Source organism: Chionomys nivalis, chromosome 3 (genome assembly GCF_950005125.1).
Source record: "Chionomys nivalis chromosome 3, mChiNiv1.1, whole genome shotgun sequence".
NCBI classification, from domain to species: domain Eukaryota; kingdom Metazoa; phylum Chordata; class Mammalia; order Rodentia; family Cricetidae; genus Chionomys; species Chionomys nivalis.
In genome coordinates, this window is record NC_080088.1 from 124,447,461 (window position 1) to 124,467,055 (window position 19,595).

Sequence of the window (19,595 nt, forward strand, 5' to 3'; positions counted from 1 at the left end):
AGAGCAAGGAGCTTGGAGGATGGAGAATCTTAGGAAATCGGGGAAGCTGAGTTGGATGGCTCTACGCTACAGAGCCTGGCAAGGTGCATCTTCCCAGGCCATATGCCTAGAAAGGAAGGCGAGGCGCTCCCAACAGCTCTCTCCTGTCCCAGCTCTAGGATGCTACTCACTCACTCCCCCCAGAAGGCAAACGGCTGCAGCAAGCAGTGGTGGCATCCACAGGGTTGGTGGGGTCTCAGGCAAGGTTGGATCAGCACCGTTCAGGACAGAGTGGAGATGAAAACATAGGATCAGTGCTTGAGCTACCCATAGGACTGACCACAGGCCAGGAGATGTCTGTCAAATATGTCAGGCTCTGTAACCTCACCCACACATGACCTGCTGTGTAGTGAGCTGTGTTCCCTGCCACCAGAGTCACGCATTGACCTGCTGATCCCACCTCCCAGAGGGCAGCCTTATTTGGAAGTGGGGCCACTGCAAGCGTGAAAGTTAAGATGAAAGCCCTGCAGGATAGGGGCCCCTCCTCCCATATACCCAGTCTCCCTTAGACATAAACACATGCCAGGAAGGCTCTACGAAGACCAGCAAGAAAACAGGCAATGTGTCCACAAACCAGAAACCCCTGGAAGTCCCATGAGGGGCTGGAACACTCAGAACCACACCTCAGCCTTGCATGTCCAGCCACCAGGGATGCCACAGCCATGTGAGTGGAAGGCGGGTCACTTCTGGGTGAGCTTGAGAACAGAACCCCTACCCCAGGTCAATGCCAACTCCAGGTGACACCTTGCCTGTGAGCCTATGTCAGACCCCAGAGTAGGCCCTGTTCAAGGTGTCACTACTTCTGACCCACGGGGACAAAGTCATGGGAACCCTCTGAAGACACAAGCCTGGGGGGCCTTACGACATGGCAATAGCAGCAGACACTGCTGTCTTTAAAGAATAAAGTCATCCATAAGCCCCTCCCCTTTCCCAAGACTTGTCCACAGACAATACTGTCACCTTTGCCGTCTTGAAAGGATGCTACAAAAGGGACCAGACCGTAGGCTAAGCCAGACTGCCTCCCTCCAGTTCCTGTACTCCACAGCCGGTTTTAAGCTGTGCAAGGCCTCAAGATGTCTCGGCTTGAGAGTCAACCCTGAAACCCATGTGGTAGGAGAGAATCAACTCCCACCTCTACATCTATGGCAGACATACACATACACACACACACACACATACACACACACACTTTTTTATTTAATGAAAGAGTAAAACCTAAGCTTCTGTTCAAGCTCCTATGGCTCAGTTTCTCCTTTTGTATAGTGAGCCTGACAGAGCCCAGCCTCACAAGGTGGCATGCGTGCGTCGTATGTACACATCGTCACTGCCCTGCGCAGGGCGCCTGGAGAGAACACGTCTGTCCACCTTGAACACGACGACGGTGGAGATCGCCTGGGGATGAGGCTCGGCAGTGATAGCCAGATAGCAGCCCAGGCTTCCTGCAGCTGCACGTAAACACTTGTCACCCAAAGGAGTCGGTCCACCACCAAGCCGTCCCTCACTGTCTCCCCGAGGACAGCTCCTAACAGGGTGATAACACACACATCAGACAAAAGTGGAAACAGATGTGATTGGTGGGACATATGGAATCATAATATTTTATAATCCCCAACAGGCGCACCTCCCCACGTGAACAAACACAGCTGCTGGAAGCTGGCTTTCTTCCACCAGTGACAGGGACAGGCTCATATCAACCGCTGGCGCCCTCTAGGTGAGCCAGATCCAGGGCCTGTGAGAGCTGACAACAGCTGACACCATCCTTGGGACCCCCAAGGTGAAAGACATTTGTTATACCAGCTGGGAGGCTCCTAGAAAGGAAGGAAGATGGCAGAGGTGTTGATGGGCTGTCTCGAAGTCAAGGGCAGGTGACCCTTTTTAAGAGGTTGCCAGAGGCAACACTCCCGAGGCTTAGACAGATGACAAAATGGGAAGGAAGATACTGATCTCTGAAATCCAGGGACATCCTGATTTTTTTTTTAACCCAGCAGTGCTGAGGACTAAACCTATGACCTTATACATGCCAGGCAAGTAAGTGCCCTACCACTGAGCTATAGCCCTAGCCTTGGATTCCTAAGGAGCCCCCAAGACACGTTCCTTCCTGAAACTGTCACTTTATATGTTGCTGCAAACAAAATCTGTCACTCAAATGACTTGCCAGCTTGGCCATGAAATTGAAGTAGCCACGCAGGCCCGAGGCCGGCATCCTTTGAGGTAGGTTGAGACTGCACAGGGCGCCAGCTCCTGTGCTGTTTCGCGTGTGTTCTTCCCATCTCTTACTGCGTGAGGCTGCAGCCTGGATGCGGAGAATGCTAGCTGTGGGTCGCTTCACCCTGGAGACCGCAAGTCAAAGTCCAACCCCAACACTGTGAAGCCATCTGGGGTCCAGCTCTCTCCTGTTCCATGGTTCGGATTTTTCCAGGCTAGTGAGCATACAGCATCCCTCCCAAGTTGTTAATGGATCTCTTAGCAGGAAGCCTTATGATCACAGGTCTTCCGCCCCACCTCCAGTTATGATACCAAAAACATGGATTTATTGAAAGGCAGTATTTGCTCACAGTAAACAGGAAGTCACTCCCTCCCTGGGACAGAGATGATAAGGTACCAATGCCAGGGTTTCACCTTCTGGGAAAGGCAAGTATTACAGCTACCACAAAGATGATAGCGGTCCCAGAGCCAGGCTTCGTGGCAGGTGGATTTCTGCTTTCCTTGCTCTTTCCAGTATGTTTCAGATTCAGGGCCATGACTCCTATCAAACCCCTTCTTTAATCTTGTCCGGACTGCCTCCATCTTTGGTAAAGACCTAGTTGGGTTGGGTATCCAGAGTTCTGCAAGGCTAACCCACTTGGCCTTCTCTCTGGATGACTCTTGGATATGGAGCAGAGTCCCTAGCTACATCCAGCCATGGCAACCAGGCCCTTCACCAGGCACGGCCTCGTGTCCTCTGGGACCTTCTGAGAACCCAATCTCACTTGGAATAACCTTATCAGGAGCCCCCCCACACACACACACACCTGGATGGCAACAAGATTTTTCTCCTGTGTACCTGTTCCTTCCACAAGCCATGAGAGCTCCTCACATTTCATGTGACTATATCAAATCAAGATCCGCTTATGAAAGGGGAAGCCACTGGTAGAAATCAACCCTTAGGACCTAAAACATCTTACCCCACCCAGCACCCAAGAACCCAATAAAAATTCCTCATTACCGTATGTGTAAGTTGGGCCAAACCACCAGTTCCCTACATTGAGATTCCAGAGTCTCATTATGTTGCTCTCTTTGAAGACAGACTCATGGGCTAGTCTAATTTAGAATGAGGTTGCACTGGGGGAGGATAGCCTGCAGCCATATACCTGCTGACTTTCTTCAAGAGGACAATTTGAAGGTACAGAAGGATAAGGGCAGAGGGCTCTAGGGGGACTGAGGCAGAGATTGGGGTGGGACTCTGCAGGCGAGGACCACTCGAGATTGTTAGCTGCCACCAGTACCAGGAGGGAGGCTCGGGGCTGATGCTCTCCCAGTTGGTATTAGCAGTTACTTTTGCATCGATGACAAAAATTCCTAACACCAGCAACTTAAGGGAGGGGGACTTCATTCTGACACACAGGTGCAAAGGGTTCAGTCCATCCTAGTGACGAAGGCATAACAGTATCCACGGGAGATGAGTATGAAAGATCTTATTCACATTACCGTAGACAGGAAGCAGAGAGTGTGAGACTGGAAGTCAAGATGGGCTACACCTTCCAGTGCTCCTGAAGGCTAATAGCCATCCAGGTCCTGCCTTCTAAAGGCTAGAAATCCATTTCAAGCAAGGCCCCTTTCCTACCAGTAGAGTCATAGAGTTCTACTGACTCTATGGGAGCAAGGTTCATGCTGACTTGCATCAGTAGACACAGGCAGAAGAAATACCACTTTGTGAACCCTCTTAGATCTCAAAACAGGTACCTGTTGATCTCTCAGTCTTTTTTGAAGACTCATCAAGTGAAATGGGAGTCTAACCTGAAAACAGAGTCCATGACATTACTTCAAAGACACCCACCTAGGAACCTGGGGTACTTATGTGCTGACTAAGTCCTTGAGAGAATCCGGAATGGTTCATAAGAAACAACAACATCCCAGTGCATATCAGGAGACTTGGGAGCACACACAGAGCTGTAAGCCCCAAAGCGAACCAGCCTCAGAAATAGCGAGTGAGCAGCCTCTACTCAACCCCATGTGTAAGACGGATGGACACCTGGGCTGCAGTTAAATGGATCTAGCAAAGTTAGGCATCTTTGCATGGAAGTACATGAAATGGGGGAGCATGGGGGTGCTGGAAGGTCCCTGAGAAGAAAGCGGAAACCCTTGTTCAAGAACCTTCAGGCTCCTCTTGTCCCCACTCTCGATATACATGGAGACCAGGAAAAGGGACGGATGTCTGAAAAGGCACAGGACTCTGCTGGACAGGAGCGGGGAAGGCAATGGCCACAGTAAGCACGAGTCTCCTCTCTGGGGAGCTGTCTGCAAGTGATGGCTTGTCACAACTCTTTGGCCACTTCCAAAAAGAAGGGAAATGTGGAAGACAGGAGTATTGTGCAGTGTGCATAGACTCCCTGTGCCCTACACGTAATCCAAGCAGAAGTCTGTGACAGCTGGGTCAGCATGACTGATGTGGGCACAGACCCATGTCCTGTCCACTCCGCTCCCTGTTTCTTTAATTTAAAGGCAAAATCAGAAGCTGGTAGTCCTGGGTGCCATGTGAAATTTAACGGGAAAATATCACTGTCAAGGGTTTGGGCCTATGACTAAGAGCTTTGCAAAATTCATTTGTGAGTTATCTGTACACATGGCACAAGAGCCCACCCTGCTTCTCTCATGATGTCAGCACCCTTTAAAGCAGTCTGTGGTGCTCTCCGATGAATAAGTGACCTGGTAGGTCATAGCACCCACTTCTCCATACCCAGCTTTTCCTCAGCAAAACCATCAACTAGACAGTCCAGGCTGGGTTCATCTGAACAGGATGCTAAATCAGCTCAAACGCTGTGAAAGACAAGGGTACCTCATTGTCGGTGCCCTGAATACCAGAGAGGAGCTCAATGGGAGGCTGTAGAAATGGTTCCACAGTTAAGAGAATTGAGTTTAATTCCCAGCCTCCACATGGTGGCCCACAACCATCTCTAGCTCCAAGTCTAGGGGATTTGATACCTTTGCCTTGCCTCTGCAGGCACCACCGCTGGGAAGCTGATGGCAGGCAGGGGTGGGCCTTTGTGTATGTAAATATGACTCCTCCGTCAGGTGTCTGGTGGTCATGATTGTCTGAATCCTATGACCTTACAGTGTGATGGGGTTGCCCTGTTGTTCAACAAGTGAAGGACTCCTGTCTTATGTTCTATCATTTGACAGCAGTCTGTGGCTAATTGTTCCAATGGCCACTTTCACACACTGGCTTTTCTGTTAACCATGATCCTTTAATGTGGCTGAAGATACTAGATGCTGCTTCCCTGCTGGCTCCTGATTGATTGGTGAAGCAAACAAGAAAACTAAGGCCCAGCGATGCATGTTCCTTGTGCTGGAGCATACAGCTGGCTAGCGTACCCCAAGTGGCATTTGAAGGCAGTCTGGCTCACTTAGTCTCCCCTCCCCAATTCCTGGTCTCTATCCCTGGGCCAGGAGCTTGGGGACCACTGATGTGGGATGTGAATTGTGTTGGGAGGAGCTTTTCCATCTTGTCATTGATGGTTCCACTCTCCTGGGTTCTCAGGGTCCTTTGGGGGAATCTATGGAATAGAGAAATGCAGGGCAAAAGGGTGGCTGAAAGAGCAGAGATTTAATTTTCATACCTTATTAATTTACTTTGTTGTATAATGTGTGTTTGTATGTGTGTGGACTCGTGTGCCACGGGAGCCTGTGGAGGTCAGAGGACAACTCTGTGGGAGTTGATTCTCTCCTTCTCCCATGTGGGTTTCAGAGACTGAACTGAGGTCATCAGTCTTGGTAGCACATACCCTTATCTGACGAACCACCCTAGCAGCCCACAGGGAGACTCTTCAGGCTCCCTATCTAGTTCTTCCACCCAGTTGGAGATACTAGCCTAGTTTTGGTGAAAATACGTTCTAATTTCTGGTTCTTTAGTGACTATCTCGCTGTGGTGAGTAAACCTGATGCAAAGATGGGTTAGGAAGTCATGCGAACTGAACACAAATAGCCTGATGTATTCCCTCCCATGTCTGAAGATGCAGACTCAGAACCTGTATACACATGTGCTTGTGTACAGACAAAACAAAACATGGCTCCCAGTCCGTTACCACTATGGTATAAACAGAGTCCCCAGTGTGGTTTTCCAGACCTTTACCTTGAAGACCTGCCAAGGGAAGGCATGTTTCCTTCATGCCTCTGCTCAAACAGGGCAGGACCCTGAGGAGGAGAGGAGGGGATAGCTTAACTAGCTCCATGTCTGCTCCTATGGCAACCGTGGTTCCTCAGGAGGTCGCCTTTGACCTTTGTAGGCAACCTAAGCACCACAGTTAGTGTTGACAGCCAGCTATAAATACCATTGCTTTAAAAGTAAATTCTGCCATAGGAAGGCTGGAAAATGGTGATTTTTCCCCCTTATGGTGTGTAATTGGTGTTGCTTTTGATAAATAAGGTTTTCTCACTGTGTAGCACAAGGCCCTAGGGACCAGGCATGGCACTGGGTAGATACTGCCTTGGGAGAAACAGGGCTTTTGGTTGTCCTTCAAGGGGGCCTTCACCTTGCGTGCTCAGGGACAGCCAGCAGTGTGACCATGGGGACACTGTTATTAGTACTTCTCTATAGCTGTCATAAAATGCCATGACCAGGGCAACTTACAGAAGGATGCCTTTGCTTGGGTTTATGGTTCCAAAGGGCTTAGGAGTCTGTGATGGCTGTATCTTGAACCCATGCGTGAATCAGAGAAACCAAACTCAAAATGGTGAGTCTTTACACTATCAAAGCCCACCTCTGGTTACATCATTCTTCTAATAAGGCCACACCCCAAGCCTTCCAAAACAGTGCCACCAACCGGGGACCAAATATTCAAATGCTTGAGACTATGTGGGACACGTCAGTTAAACCACTGTGGATGCCATGTGTGAGACACTGAGAACCAACCCCTTGGTGAGAGTCTTGGCTACCAGTTTGCACACTCTGCAATCAGAAGAGGAGATGCTCAATGGCCCAAGATAGCAGGAGGGAGGGTGGGGAAGAGTTTGTGGTCCTGCAGGAACATTTCACACTGTGGTGAGACCCACAGGAGACTCACAAAATGGAGGACCTATAGGGGTAGAAGATAAGCTCAGGCGACTAGAATTAAAGTCCTGCTCCGCCCATGAGCTTCCGGTATTAGCAATTGTTCATGTTGCTTTGATTAAAAAAAAATATCTGGGGAAAGCAACTTAAGAGAAGAAGGGTTCATTTTGGCTCGTGGTCTGGTCAACAGGAAGCCACGGTGGTGGGTAACTCTATGGAGGCAGGAGCTTGCAGCTAAAATGGCTTATTTCCTCACATTTCAGTAGAGAGAATATTGGTATGCAGCTCTACTTCTCCTTCCTTTACTCTTTTTTTTTTTTCCTATTTTGAAGACAAGGTCTCATGTAACCCAGACTGGCCTCAAACTTACTATGTATCTGAGGATGGCCTTGAACTTCTGATCCTCCTGCCTCTACCTCCTGAGAGTTGGGATTACAGACGTGTGCCACCATACCCAGATGATACAATGCAGAAGATTGAACTCAGCACTTTATGCATGCTAGGCAAGCATGCTGCATCCCAGCCCTTAATTTCTCAGTTTCCCATTCTCATTCAGTGTAAGGCCCCAGACCGTGGGATGAGCCCTTCCCTTGTCAATTAACTATTTCTGAAAATACCCTCAAAGCCACACCCACAGACTATCTCCTAGGAGATTCTAAATCCAGTTGATAGGGAAGATAGGGCCCACTAGAGATGGTGTACTTTCCTCTTTGTTTCTGTTCAGGTCAGCAGGTTGAATCCCAGAGAGTTCTCTGTTTGGAGTCTAGCCATGTCCCTCCTTCCCAGAATGCACCAGCTGTTTGATGGAATGTGAGAGAGGACGGGAGGGAACCTGGGTTCATCTCTTCCAGGGTTTGTCTGCAGCCTGTGTGATTTGCTGCACATTTCAGAGACAAGTACAACCTGGTGGCACCCTGCAGCATCTGTCACGCCTGCTTCAGCCAGTTTGGAAAGTGAGTGAACCCTTCTCTGTCCACGCCTCATCTATTCCCTCTGTCCTAGGGCTGGCTCGCAGACGCACGAGCTTCTCCGCCCCATCACCGTCTGTCTCAATTGTCTTAGCTCCCACTCTTCACCTGGCTCCGGGAATTTCAGCTTCAAAACCAATCATATTCTCTCTCTCTCTCTCTCTCTCTCTCTCTCTCTGTGTGTGTGTAGCCACATGTGTGCCACAATACATGGATGGAGATCAGAGAACACGTTTTGAGAATCAGTTCCTTCCTGCCACCTTGTGGGAACCACGGATTGAACTCAGGTCAGCAGGCCGGTGTGCAAGTGTCCTGACCTGTTGAACCACCTTCCCGTCTCTTCACCAGACCGTTTTTGAGACACTGTCTCTTGCTAAAGTCAACACTCATTGATTTCATTAGGCTGGCTGTCTAGCGAGCTCAAGGGATCCCTTGTCTCTGCTTCTCCAGTACTTACCTGCTCTTTCTGTGGGTGCTGGAGATCCGAACTCATTTCTGCATGCTTGCATAGCAGGTACTTAACCCGCTGGGCTATTTTCTGGCCTCCCTTATTCCTATATTTGATGAAATTTGACACCCTCCACTTGCTCTGGGACGCCATTCTCCCCGAGAAGTGTAATGTGTGGGGGTGCGATAGGAGCCCTCTGAGAGAGCTAGTGTGTGCCTGGTCACAGCAGTTTTGGTCTTGAGTCCTCTGTCTTCACCAGTCCCTCATAGTCAAGCCTGCCATGAATTCCTCTCCTGTGACCACAGTTAAATGCCTTAGTGCCTGCACACACACAAGTGAAGGCACCTAGAGTGATTGGGGACACAAGGGTCCTTCGACCTCCCTGATGCCCCCACAGCAGCTGTGGTACCAAAGAGTGATGGCAGAAGCTGTTCACGTGGAGGGGAGAAAACAGGGCCGGGGGCTGGAGGAGCCGTCCAGTCCCAAGCCAGACTTTCCAGTCCAGTTGTGTGGTGTCACAGGTCAGAGGAGAAGTGACATAAAAAAAACACACAACAAGATGGTCAGCCGTGTAAAGACACACCAGAAAACATTGTAGCACAACAGACATGGTGTGGGCTGAGATCTGGCAGTGCTGGTGCAGTAGAGGTCAGAGTGGCTAAGTATGGTGTTGAGGGGGGGACAGTGAGGAGCTCAGGCCAGTATCAAGGCTGAGCCCTGAGTTGCCTGCCAGCTGTGGTCCAGTCTGAACTTTTCCCAAGCTGGGTGGTGGCTACTGCAGCCTCTACGGTGAGGGGAAGAAGGTGGCTTGCCTGGGAACTGCCTTTCGGGGGCTGCTGAAGAAGTAGGCAGGCCTGAGCCAAGGAGATACCTGATCATGACCTGGGAGGGAGAGGCTGGGACTCGCCTGGTGGCGGATGCAGATGCCAGCAAATATAGGAGAAGACTGGATGGTAAAAAGGCATTTTACTGTGTTGGATATTGATTAATTGAGGGAGGGGAAGAATGGCTCCCATTTTCTTAGCTACAAAAGCTGACGGCTTGATACTAGTATCTGCTGAGGTCTTCCAACATCACTGATAGAGAAATCAGGGCTTGTCTCTGGGATGAGCTGAGTCTGGGCTTTGTCGGACTCCTAGGGGCTCAGAAGTAACTTCTGGCAATAAACAGAGGGGGAAGGTTCTTCTGGAAGTCAAGCATACAAGAGGCAATGAGGATGGGGAAGCAGGTCAACTCACTCAGGAAGGACAGAAGCAGAACCGTGGCCGTTCCCATTGTCATAGACCCACACGTACAGCAGGAGCCCCACAGATAGATGGCCAGGGACTGTGGCTAGGAGGACTGGCCCAGAACTCGTCAGACCTGCTGAGGGGATAGAGAAGGGCACAGCATGAGGACACCTCTGTTGTGATGTTGGCGGGGGATTCCAGGTGAAGGATGCAGGCACAGAAATGATGGGGAGTGCCAGTTCTCAGTGGGTATATGAGTGAAATCCATTCTTTCTGGAGGTCCTGTGACTGAAGAGCCAGGTCGGAGGCAGTACTGAGGGGACATGGGTTGGCTGGAGATGGGGACACCGAAGCCAGGACAGCTATCAGTCAACCTCTTCCCTCAGCTGCTTAAACACTCAGTCTATTGTCCTTTGGGAATGTGTTCTCTACCTCGTGTGTGTGTGTGTGTGTGTGTGTGTGTGTGTGTGTGTGTGTGTGTGGAGGGGCAGAGGACAACCTTGACCTTGGGTATCATTTTCCAGGCACCATGATGCCTATTCTTAGTTTTCAACTTGACTCTTGAATTAACTAAAACTCAAGCAGCTGGGTACACCTTTGAGGGAATTTTTCTTAATTAAATCATTCGAAGTGAGAAGACCCATTTTTAATCTGGATTTTTTGAGATGGGAAGATCCACCTTTAATCTGAGCCATACCTTCTGCTGGCAGCCTATATAAAGAGCAGGGAAGAAGGAAACTAGGTATTTTAGGGTTTCTTTTGCTGTGAAGAGACACCATGACCACAGCAACTCTTTTTTTTTATTAATTTTATTGAGCTCTACATTTTTCTCTGCTCCCGTCCCTTCCTCTCCCCTCCCCTTCAACCCTCTCCCATAGTCCTCAAGCTCCCAATTTACTCAGGAGATTTTGTCTTTTTCTACTTCCCATGTAGAATAGATCCATGTATGTCTCTCTTAGGGTTCTCATTGTTGTCTAGGTTCTCTGGGATTGTGACTTGTAGGCTGGTTTTCATTGCTTTATGTTTAAAGACCACTTATGAGTGAGTACATATGATAATTATCTGGGTTACCTCACTCAATATGATGTTTTCTAGATCCATCCATTTGCCTTCAAATTTCAAGACTTACTGCTGTGTAGTACTCCATTGTGTAAATGTACCACATTTTCCTTATCCATTCTTCGGTCGAGGGGCATTTAGGTTGTTTCTAGGTTCTGGCTATGACAAACAATGCTGCTATGAACATAGCTGAGCACATGTCCTTCTGGAATGATACAGCATGCTTTGAATATATACCCAAAAGTGGTATTTCTGGGTCTTGAGGAAGGTTGTTTCCTAATTTTCTGAGAAATTGCCATACTGTTATCCAAAGGGGATGTATCAGCTTGCATTCCCACCAGCAATGCAGGAGTGTTCCCTTTACCCCACAAACTCTCCAACATAAGCTGTCATCAGTGTTTTTGATCTTGGCCATTGTAAGATGGAATCTCAGAGTTGTTTTGATTTGCATTTCTTTGATGACTAAGGATGTTGAACATTTCCTTAAGTGTCTTTCAGACATTAAGAGTTCTCTGTTTAGGTCTGTACTCCATTTTTATTGGATTATTTGTTCTTTTGATGGCCAATTTCTTGAGTTCTTTGTATATTTTGGAGATCAGTCCTCTGTCTGATGTGAGGTTGGTGAAAATCTTTTCCCATTCTGTAGGCTGCCCTTTTGTCTTGTTGACCATGTCCTTTGCTTTACAGAAGCTTTTTTCAGTTTCAGGAGGTCTCATTTATTATATGTTTCTTTCCGTGTCTGTGCTACTGGGGTTATATTTAGGAAGTGGTCTCCTGTGCCAATGCATTCAAGGCTACTTCCCACTTTCTTTTCTATGAGGTTCAGTGTGACTGGCTTTATGTTGAGGTATTTGATTCATTTGGACTTGAGTTTTGTGCATGGTGATAGATACGGATCTATTTTCGTTCTTCTATATGTTGACATCCAGTTATGCCAGCACCACTTGTTAAATATACTTTCTTTTTTTCCATTTGATATTTTTTGCTTCTTTGTTAAAAATCAGGTGTTCATGGGTGTGTAGATTAATATTTGGGTCTCCTATTAGGTTCCATTGGTCCTCCTGTCTGTTTTTATGCCAATACCAGGCTGTTTTCAGTACTGTAGCTCTGTAGTAGAGTTTGAAGTCAGGGATTGTGATGCCTCCAGAAGTTCCTTTATTGTACAGGATTGTTTTGGCAATTTTGGGTTTTTGTTTTTCCATATGAAGTTGAGTGCTGTTCTTTCGAGGTCTCTAAAGAATTTTCCTGGGATTTTGATGGGCATTGCATTGAATCTGTAGATTGCTTTTGGTAATATTGCCATTTTTACTATATTAATTCTGCCTACCCAAGAGCATGGGAGATCTTTCCACTTTTTGGTGTCTTCTTCAACTTCTTTCTTCAAAGATTTAAAGTTCTTGTCATACAAGTCTTCCATTTGTTTGGTTAGAGTTACTCCGAGATATTTTGTGCTCTTTGGACCACGGCAACTCTTAAGAAGGAAAGCATTTAATTAGGGCTGGCTTACAGTTTCAGGTTTAGTCCATTATCATCATAGCAGGAAAGATGGTGACATGCAGGCAGATGTGCTGGAGAAGGAGCTAAGAGTTCTACATGATCTACAGGCAGCAGACATGAACTGTGAACCACTAGGCAGGCTTAAGTTTCTGAGACCTCAAAGCCCACCCCCACAGTGACACATTTCCTTCAACAAAGCCACACCTACTTCATCAAGGTCACACCTCTTGATAGTGCCGCTCCCTATGAACCAAGCATTCAAACACACAAGCCTATGGGGGCCATTTCTATTCAAGCTACCACACTAGCTCTCTTTGCCTGCTCTTTCTCTCGCTGGCAAGTTCATTCCTTCATTGTCATTAGAGCTTGCTTCTTTGGGATTCTAGCATATACTGAAGATCAACTGAGACATCCAGACTCATGGGCTGAGCAACTACTGGGTACTTGGACCTTCCTTTGGTAGATAGCTATTGTTGGACTAGCTGGACCACAGCCTGTAAGCCATTGTAACAAATCCCTTTTCTATATATACATATATTCATTCTGTAAGTTCCGTTCCTCTAGAGGGTCCTGAGTAATACAGGCATTGTGTAGTGATGAGGTGAGCAGGCCTGCTTTTGTCCCACCTGGCTCCTGCATGGCTAGCTTAGCCTCGGAAATAATAACACAGAAACTGTATTCATTTAAACACTGCCTGGCCCATTAGTTCTAACCTCTTATTGGCTACCTCTTACATATTGACTCAACCCATTTCTAATAATCTGTATCGCCACTTGACTGTGGCTTACCGGGATGAGTCTAACCAGCATCCATCTCAGAGAGGAGAGCCATGGCGTCTGCCACACTGCCTTCTTCCCAGCATTCTGTTTGGTTTACTCCACCTATCTAAGCTGCTGTCCTATCAAAAGGCCAAGGCAGTTTCTTTATTTGACCAATGAAAGTAGCACATAGACAGAAGGCCCTCCTACTCCAGCATTGTCCCATTTTTTTCCTTTGAGACAGAGTCTCTAACTGACATGGAACTTTCTGATTAGTCTAGGCTGGTCAGTAAGCCCTAGGCATCATCTTGTCTCCACCTCTCTAGTGCTGGGATTATTATATTCAAATACCACTGTACTTAGTTTTTTATTATTTTTATTTTATTTATTGTTTTTATTGAGCTATACATTTTCTCCATGCCCCCTTCCTCCCCTCTTCCCTTCTACCCTCTCCCGACCCCCATGCTCCCAATTTACTCAGGAGATCTTGTCATTTTCTCCTTCCTATGTAGATCCATGAATGATTCTCTTAGAGTCCTCTTTGTTGTCTAATTTCTCTGGAATTGTGGCCTGTAGGCTGTTTTTTTCTTTGCTTTATATCTAAAAACCACTTATGAGTGAATACATATTATATTTTCTGGGTGTGTTACCCCCTCAATATGTTTTTTCTAGATCTATCCAGTTGTCTGGAAATTTCAAAATGTTATTTTTTTTGCTGCTGTGTAGTATTCCATTGTGTAAATGTACCACATTTTCTTTTTCCGTTCTTTGGTTGAGGGGCATCTGGGTTGTTTCCAGGTTATGGCTATTACAAATAATGCTGCTATGAACATAGTCCTTGTGGTATGTTTGAGCATCTTTTGGGTATATACCCAACAGCAGTATTGCTGGGTCTTGAGGTAGATTGTTTCCTAATTTTTTGAGAAATTGACATACTGATTTCCAAGGTGGCTGTACCAGTTTGCACTCCCACCAGTAATGCAGGAGTGTTCCCTTTACCCCACAACCTCTGCAGCATAAGTTGTCATCAGTGTTTTGATTCATGGCCATTCTTACAGGTGTAAGATGGAATCTCAGAGTTGTTTTGATTTGCATTTCTCTTATGACTAAGGATGTTGAGCTTTTCCTTAAGTGTCTTTCTGCAGGTTCACTTTAGTATAGCAGTGACTTCGACCATACTCAGTCTTTTAATGTGAGTTCTGGGTTTTGAACTCACGTACTCATGCTTTCGCTGCAAGCACTTTACCGCCAGAACCATCGCAGCAGTGCTCTTAGGCTAACACAGGGGAGGTGAAAGTGACTTACCTCCACCTGGGGCTACAGCCTGCATCAGCTTTGTGCATCCCATCAGGAAGCACATGTGTCTCTTTCCCCTGTGACCTCTGAGGACCCCCCACCTGCAGCCTCACATCTAGAGTGGTGTCTGCGTTTGGCTAATATGTCTCCTGCGTCCTCGTGAGGAGTGTGGTCTCCTCCTCTCGCTAATCACTTCCTTCCCAGCACTAAATAAAGAGTGCCCAGGCTGCATTTCGCAGCACCCACTTCCAAAATAAACAGAAGTACAAAAATTAGCTGGATAATAGTGCTGTTCCCCAGCTGCAAGGCGGCGGCTGCATGGGGTCCATAGCATGGGGAGGAGGCCCACCTGCTCCTCTGGGAGTTTGGAGATGGCCATGGTGGTGGTCAGAGATGCGCAGGCTTTGTGCTTTGACATTCTTGGATGGTGTCTAGGCTCTGCCGTGTTCTAGCTGTGTGGTGTTAGGCAACACACTTGGCTTCTCCGAGACTGTTGTAGAATAACAACCATGGTGGCACATGACTCATGTTTGTTGGCCTGTGGTTATTCCAGCCTGTGTCTTTAATTGCCATCATCATCTTACCAAGGTCACTGTGGTCACTTGTAGGGCTAGTGGCAGAGCCCCTGGTCACCTCACTGGTCAGTGTTTGGGGGTGATGTGGATAGGATGTGAAATATCTTTCATAGGATCATGTACTTGAACCATCGAGCCCCAGGTGGCGGTACTGTTCTGGGAAGTTGTGGAGATGGTAAGTTCTGCTGCTTGGTGGAGGTGTGCCACGGTGGGCCTCTGAAGGTTACAGTGTCACTTGCTTCTGCTCCCCCTCACTAGAGATAGATTCACCTGGTACCTTGCCTTCCCCTCCATGATGGTCTGATGTCTTTGAAATCAGGATCTAGGCTAAATCTTCCCATCCTTAAGCATTCTTCTAGGACCTGGTGACTGATGTAAGGAGTCCCAACACTCCCTAGGAACCCAGAGAACTCTAATGGATGTGTCCAGGGCTCTGCTGCTGTGGGATGGGGGAATCCTCCATACCTTTTGTCCTAAGAATGCATTGTACTTCATACGAAAGTGGAGGGGAAGTGAAGGCTGCAATAGTTATAGTTAGAAATCTCCAGGACCAAATTGGCAACCACAGCCAGGCAGAACCAACCAAACATATAAAGACAGACAGACAGGAGGACTCCATGAAAACACACCTATCCCCCTTCCCCATCTCCTGTTCAGGAAATTAAACCTGAAGGACTCAACTCTAGGGCGGGCAGCAAGGGTCCAGATGGCACATTGTCTGTGGATCTTCTGTCCGAGGCTTCAGCCGTTATGGATGGAGATGTCTGAAAAGCGTGCACATGTGCCAGAGTGCAGTCCTGCCCCTTGTTGTTCCCCTAACACGATGCGATTATTTACATGGCATCTGGTGTTCTGTGTCATCTAGAGATGGTGGGAAGGATGTGGAGGAAGTCTATGTCAACACTTCCTTTGTGTGCAAGGGGTCTGGGGAGCTAGGGTTTTGGTGTCCCCGAGGGTCTGGGAAAATCCCTAGGGTACCTCTCATGGCTGTCTGATGGTCCTCTCTGTCTGCTTTGTCTTCAGCCAGATGGGATGACCCAGCCCAGCCCTTGTGAACAGGCTATAGTAACTGTCTTATGGGATTTTGTTCGTATCTTGAGGAGTTCTGTTTTCCCAGCATCCCGAGTTTCTGTGAGCATTTCCATAGCAACAGTGAAACCATCACTTTTGTCTGCGGAGGTGCAGGATAATTACAGCTCTGGAGTTCCCTGGGAATGACTTATGGAGACAGCAAAGGGGATGCAGAGGTCATGGTGCCTGAACACTGCACCGAGGGAAGATTTTACTTTTCCAGGACAACACACAACCACCTGAAATTCTGTGTCCATTGAAAACAGAGACCCAGCCCAGGCTGAAGGCTAGGCTCAGTGGTAGAGTGTATAGCTAGAATCCCCCAGTGAGGAGCTGAGGGCATGACTCAATGCTAGAGCACCTGCCTAGAATCCCCAGTGAGAGGCTGGGGTGTGGCTCAATGCTAGAGCACCTGCCTAGAATCCCCCAGTGAGGGGCTGGGGTGTGGCTCAATGCTAGAGCACCTGCCTAGAATCCCCCAGTGAGGGACTGGGGTGTGGCTCAGTGGTAGAGCCCCTGTCTAGAATCCCCAGTGAGGGGCTGGGGTGTGGCTCAGTGGTAGAACACCTGCCTAGAATCCCCCAGTGAGGGGCTGGGGTGTGGCTCAGTGGTAGAGCACCTGCCTAGAATCCCCCAGTGAGGGGCTGGGGTGTGGCTCAGTGGTAGAGCACCTGCCTAGAATCCCCCAGTGAGGGGCTGGGGTGTGGCTCAGTGGTAGAGCACCTGCCTAGAATCCCGCAGTGAGGGGCTGGGGGTGGCTCAGGGCTAGAGAACTTGTCTAATATACTGGCTAGATTTTGTTAATTTGACACAAACTAGAGTTCAAAGTATCAATCAAGGAGTTGCTTCCAACAGACTCCCATATGGACAGATCTGTGGGACGTTTTTTTGACTGATGCCTGATATGGGAGAGTCCAGTCCACTGCAGACAGTGTCATTACTGGGAAAGGTGAACCTGGGTTGTGTGAAAAAAGGAGGTTGAGCAAGCCCTGGAGAGTCATTCAGAAAATAGCACTCTGCATGATTTCTGCTTCAGCTCCTGCCTGGAGTTCTAATGGACTGTAACCTATAAATCAAACAAACCCTTACCTTCCAAAATAGGTTTTTATGTGTTTTATAATAGCAGCAGAGAAGTAAACTACAACACCTAGAATCCCCCAATGAGGGACTGGGGTGTGGCTCAGTAGTAGAGCCCCTGCCTAGAATCCCCCAGTGAGGGGCTGGGGTGTGGCTCAGTGGTAGAGCACCTGCCTAGCATCACCCAGTGCAGGCCTGGGGTGTGGCTCAGTGGTAGAGCACCTGCCTAGAATCCCCCAGTGAGGGGCTGGGGTGTGGCTCAGTGGTAGAGCACCTGCCTAGAATCCCCCAGTGAGGGACTGGGGTGTGGCTCAGTGGTAGAGAGCATAGGTCTAGAGTGCAGTAGGATATGATTCCATCACCACTATCGCAAGCAGGTTCCACACTGTTTCAGAGGAGAATGGATCTTTAGGTGCCGTGAAGTGAGGACGCTCAGGGAACAGTGTCACTTGCCTTCCCTCAGAGACATGTCTCTCATTTCATGATGTAATTTTAAAATGCTGACATCAGGGGATGGGGGTGTGTAGCTTAGTTGGTAGGGTACATGTTATCATGCATGGGCCATGGATTCAGCTCTAGGTAATGCACAAATCAAATGTGATGGTTCAGACCTGTATCTTAGCCCTGGGGAGGTGGAAGCAGGAGGAACGGAAATTTACGTCATCCTCAGCTACCTAAGTTAGTTCAGGCCAGCCTGACACCAAACTGTCATGGTGCCACATGCATTTATATCAACAAGCTGGGAGCTGAGGCAGGAGGATCACAATTTCATGGCCAGCCTGGCTACTTATCAATCCTGTCATCAGTCAGTCAATCAACCAACCAGTCCATCTAAAACCAACTAAATACAGTAAAACAAAACAATAACAAAACCCCAAGACGTCAATAAAGTTGCTAGATTAAAAATAAACTATAATAAATCATGAACTAGTTCAAGCAAAAGAGTCAGGTAGCCATGCTAGGTCTCTCTGTCCCATGTACCAGGGTCCCCATCCATCATAAGCATAAGTATGATTGTGACCCTCAGAGGATGCCTAGAAAGAGGGTGACAGGACTGCAGGGGCTCTTGCAGGTGGGAGGTCACCACTTGTCTGTTTCTGAGGGCACGGTTGGACTTTAGTCTCTGGTACCCAGGTGGTGTGTGTTGAGGCCTTCCTGCTTTGGAAGGAACCTAGACTTATAGGTGAGAGATTCAGACTTCAAGGGGTTAACTCAGTGGAGAGAGTGCCTTCAGCGCAAGGGTGAGGGCTGGAGTTCAGATCCCGAGCACACACAAAAAGTCAGGCATCTCCTCTAATCCCAGCCCTGGGAGCGGGAGTGAGGGGTAGATACAGAAGAATCCTGAGGGCTTCCTGACCAGATATCCCAGTCAATCAGCAAGCTCCAAGCTGATGAGAGATCCTGTCTCAAAAAATGGGGTAGAGAGTTCTATAGGGAAGTACCTGATGTCATCCTCTATTCTCTGAATAAATGAAAGGGGGCATGCACCTGCATACACATGTGTATATGCATGCGTATAACACACACACACACACACACACACACACGAGATTCAAGCTGTGGAAAAGGTGACCACACATATTTCATAATATAAAAACTAAAGAAGGAAGTAAAAATTAAATGTGAATGTTTTGTTGCCAGCAACCTCCAGGCTGGGAAGCATCTCACACAGGAGGTTCATTTTCAAGCATGTACTGGTGCAGTCAGGCTGGAGGTTGGGCAAAGTGACAGTGCTTGGGTTCTGCAGCCTCTGACATTCTTATTGATAGTCATGGCTGGGATTCTGGGGTGGGTGGACTGGTGATGATCAGAGGTCAAAGGTGAGCATCAGCCCCTGAATTCTGAGGGCTTGAACTTGTCTTTCTCATGAAGATGGATGGGTGGTTCCCAGGCAAATGAGAAACTACCTCATGCATTGGGACTGTCTCTGGGGGACATACCGAAGGACGGAGCTAGCGGTAGGGGTAAATTGGGACTCTGAGGTTCTGTGGAAGGTATGGACTCTGGTGTTGCTCCATGATACATGTGCACTTTACCTGTTGTGTGAGACCATGCCTCAGTTTCCCCATGGTCGCGAAAGGAGAGTTACAGCATTCTCCTCCAGTGTTTGTGGAGGGCCATGTGATTTTGATGTAGGTAAGAAGCTGGAAGCGATACAGGCTGGGCAGGAGCAGATATGAGCCTTGTCTGGTGTTTGCAAGATACCTGAGCTGAAGCAGAGGAAGAGGAGCGAACGCCTTCCCACGCCACGCTGGGGGAAGAGGAGGTTCCCTCTGCCTGAGCCTCAGCTTTGCCAGATCTCCTGTGCTGTGAATATAGACAGCCAAAGCAG